At 40.8% G+C, this 4437-nt stretch overlaps 1 long non-coding RNA gene across 1 annotated transcript; it reads right to left on the reverse strand.

Moving 5' to 3' along the window:
* Positions 1-1204: 1204 nt before the first annotated feature.
* On the reverse strand, positions 1205-1693 carry LOC129855774 (uncharacterized). Its single transcript, XR_008759559.1, has 3 exons — positions 1624-1693; positions 1395-1460; positions 1205-1264 (listed from the first exon to the last, which is right to left on the reverse strand). It is a non-coding gene; the product is annotated as an uncharacterized LOC129855774 (long non-coding RNA).
* Between the last annotated feature and the right edge of the window lie 2744 nt (positions 1694-4437).

Raw genomic sequence — 4437 nt, forward strand, 5'->3', positions numbered from 1 at the left:
AATGATTTAATGTATGTAATAATTATACTGTATTATGTCAAGGCTTTCAATGATTTCAACCATCGAAAGATTTAAATGTTTGACCATTGAATTTGGCTACTTGACTTCTTTTAACCTACTTTACTCATAATGTGAATACAATTTAAAACATGTTTAATTGTTTAAAACATAACTCAAATATTGTTCACAACCAATATAGCCTCACTAAATATATCAAGAAATGTCAACCGACAAAACAAGATGCTAATCCTCAGATTTGACTAACTCTGACTAACAAATGCACAAACTGTGAACATATGTTTGAATTCAAAATCTAATTTCTCAGGCAAAAGAAAGTGTGCAGGAGGGGACATATGCCATTTCAAATACTCTTTATTGCATTGCAGACAGACATACAGCAAGTACATTAAAGGGAAATTCAAGCAAAATATGGAAAACAGCTATTACAGTACTTAGTGTCAGTTAATGTTCTGGTCATTTCATCAACCATAGCTTGCTCTTGTTGAGTTGAAGTTTCTGAATCATGTCCTTTCTCAGCGACCAGCTGGAGCTGGAACTGGAGCTGGGGCTGGAGCTGGGGCTGGAGCTGGAGCTGGGGCTGGGGCCGGTGCTGCAGGGGCCGGGGCTGCAGGGGCTGGGACAAGACCAAGTCTTTGCAGAAGCAGAAGGTAGTTGTACTGCTGGAGAAAGTTTGGAAAGCCACGGCCAGGTCCACGGCCACGGCCACGCTAGAAGAAGGAGGGAAAAAGAAGGATAATCAAAACTAATGTAGTCACGGGAGTCTCAATTGTGTACACCGTACACAATAACTGTACATAGTTTATTTTAGCAGTAACTCATTTTTATTCAATAACTGTATAGAGCAAGGGCCATGTAGATGCTGATACTATATGTATATATGTACTATATTCGTGTTCTATTTTTCATATTTTCTTTACAAATGTTGATATTTTTCTTCCACTTTTCTACAGAGTATTTTCTGTAGATCGTTTTAATCCCACCTTGTAACTCAACAAAATGTAGAAAACGTCGAGGGGTTTGAATGTCTTTTGAAGGCATTGTATAATATGGTCAGCTTCAGTTTGAATGCGGCCCACACCCTTCTGGCACAAGCTTTGCCTTTCCTGTCTTTCTCTCAACGTCTCTGTCCCCAAATTAAGCAAAAATACTCCTTCAAAAAATATGTATAATTTCTACAACTCACCTCTTCACTTGACGAGCGCTTCTCAATGATATGCTGATGGCCATGCTCATCACGCTCAGCCTTCAAAAGCAAACAAAAAGACAATGAATTAATATACATATGGATGTAAAAATACTAAATTTAAGATTTTTCTAAGTCTAACATGACATTTGCACCAGCATTTCATGTACATAATATATGCATGGCTTACCAAAGCAACAGAGAGAAGCATCACAAATCCAAGTAGAACAACAATCTTCATGCTGAAAGTCTTCATCTAAATAGAGTACAGTATAAACATAAACGGCATCATTTTATTAATCCCTCTATTGCCAACAAGTTACATATTATATTGTATGTATAATCTACTACACAGTTAATGAGTGTCTAAGAATGATTTCACTCTGAACAAAGAATTTGAATTATTAGTATAACCATACCTTAACGTATCTCAGGGTTAAAAGCCTTCTCGGTGCCTCTGTAAGTACTAGCACACTCATCAATACACAGACAATATATGGTGTTTCTCAGCCTATCACAAAGCCCGAATGAAGCCTACATGTGTTGCAATGAAGGATGTTGTCTGGGTGTTCCATGTAACATTGGGCATTGCAAAACAGGCAAACAAATTAGCCTCTTGCCAATTCTATTAATCAAATGTGCTAACTGAAAATGTCAGTATAGGCCTACTGTATCATTGTTTCCCATCTGCTGTTAATTCCAGAACAATATTTATTCCACATCTACATTTATGGCAATAACATTCTCTGTGTGTAACCCTCCGTGAGTTTCCATTGGACCTCTGACTGGGTAGGGACAGTGGGTTACAGACCAGCAAATAAGTGTCTCCCTCACAAAGTGGTCCAAATGTTTAATGCAACTGACAGAAAGCATGCAAACAAGTTTGATAAATTGTTAGAACAATTAAGCAGGATAATACTATTAAGTATTGATACTGACTCAGAGCTATGGAAATATATATCGAGTGCCTGACTGTAAAGGGGTGCGTAACTGGTGGAAGGGAAGTCAGACACAGGAGAGCAGAACTAGGTAGTAGCCGGAGCAGTTTAATCCAAAACCCAACGGCATAAAAATACAACAGAATATGGGTACAAAAACCCAACGCGCACCAGTAAACATGTGCACAAGCACTTACAACAAACAATTCCACACAAAGGCATGGAGGGAACAGAGGTTTAAATACACAACAATTAATGAAGGAAATGGAAACCAGGTGTGTAGGAAATCAAGACAAAACAAATGGAAAATGAAAATTGGATCGACAATGGCTAGAAGACCGGTGACGCCGACCGCCGAACACCGCCCGAACAAGGAGAGGAAACGACTTCGGTGGATGTCGTGACACTGACTTCATACTGAAGTTAAAGAGTTGAGGTTCACAAACGTTTAATGTTGCAACACATTTTCAAAGTGTCTTTCAAAATGGTCAAGTTTTTAGCCACCAATAAAAAACATGCACTATGTGGACACCCATTCAAATAAGTGAATTTGGCTATTTAAGCCACACAAGTTGCAGACAGGTGTATACAATTGAGCACACAGCCATGCAATCTACAAAGACAAACATTGGCAGTAGATTGGCCCGTACTGAAGTGACTTTCAACGTGGCACCACCGTAAGGTGCTACCTTTTCAACGAGTCAGTTAGTCAAATGTATTCCCTGCTAGAGCTGCCACGGTCAACTGTAAGTGCTGTTTTTGTGAAGTGGAAACATCTAGGAGCAACACTGGCTCAGCCCCGAAGTGGTAGGCCAGGGAAGCTCACAGAATGGGATGGCCGAGCGCTGAAGCGTAGCATGTAAAAAATCATCTCTCCTCGGTTGCAACACTCACAAACTAATTCCAAACTGCCTCTGGGAGCAATGTCAGCAAAATAACTGTTAGTCAGGAGCTAAATTAAATGGGTTTCCGTGGCCAAACAGCCGCACACAAGCCTGAGATCACCTTGCGCAATGCCAAGCATCGGCTTGAGTGGTGTAAAGCTCATGTCTATTGGACTCTGGAGAAGAGGAAACGCTTTCTCCACAGTGATGAATCACGCTTCATCATCTGGCAGTCTGACGGATTAATATGGATTTGGCAGATGCCACAAGAACGCTACCTGCCCCAATGCAAAGTGTCAACTTTAAAGTTTGGTGGTTGAGGAATAATGGTCTTTGCTGTTTTTCACGCCAACTGCGAGCCAGGCCTAATCGCCCAAAGTCAGTGCCCAACCTCAATAAGGATCTTGTGACTGAATGGAAGCCAGTCCCCGCAGCAATGCTCCAACATCTAGAAGAAAGCTGGAGGCTATTATAGCGGCAAAGGGGGGACCAATCCATATTTATGCCCATGATATTGGAATGAGATGTTCGATGAGCAGGTGTCCTTTGGGCCATGGAGAGTATTTGGTTATCTGCAACCCATGAAGAACTGGTAGTGGGTCTTGACCTCTTTTTGGAAACAACAAATTCTCTGGAACTGATTATGAATTCAGAAGTTTTGTTGATTTCATGCTTCCTTTTTACAATTGTTTTAGGACTTGTAGAGTCCTCCACCTTATGTCAGAGAGGTTTCACACTTGTTTTGAAAGGATCTGAAATAAGTTGTCAAACAAACAGAACACAACAGACAAAGACATACACAATGACAGATCTTAACTTATTTCATTTATTAATGATAGAATAATCAGCTCTGAACAGCAGCTAATGTCAACATAGATGATGTAAACAAGTTTTTTTTTTTTCCTTCCTCTATCGACACCCGTCTCATTTTCCACCCGCTGCTGGGGCTGGAGCTGCAGCAGGAGTTGCGGCAGGAGCAGAGGCGAGGCTGGCCAATAGGAATGGCAGGAGGGCCATCAAGCCAGAGTTACCTTGAGAAGGCTGCGCATAAGGGAAGTAGGATGGGTACTGAGGCTGCTGATCGGGGTAAAACCCTCCCAAACCACGCCCATAACCCCTGAACTTCTGTGGAGAGAGAGAGAGAGAGAAAGAGAGAGAGAGACAGAGAGAGAGAGAGAAGAGAGAGAGATTGTTCTAAACTCAAAAAAACTAGTAATCATATTCAAATAGTAGACCATACTATAGTACTCTAATAGACAGTATACCTAATAGATACCAATAGATAGTACTAAATATTACTGCACTTCATCGCTAGCTGAGCGCTCCTCTCGATCATGTTTCTCAGACACCTGCACACACAAACAGGATGAATGATATTATGGTATAAAGTAATCACTCAAAGTGTGAAGTT

The sequence above is a fragment of the Salvelinus fontinalis genome, chromosome 5 (genome assembly GCF_029448725.1).
Source record: "Salvelinus fontinalis isolate EN_2023a chromosome 5, ASM2944872v1, whole genome shotgun sequence".
Lineage (NCBI taxonomy): Eukaryota > Metazoa > Chordata > Actinopteri > Salmoniformes > Salmonidae > Salvelinus > Salvelinus fontinalis.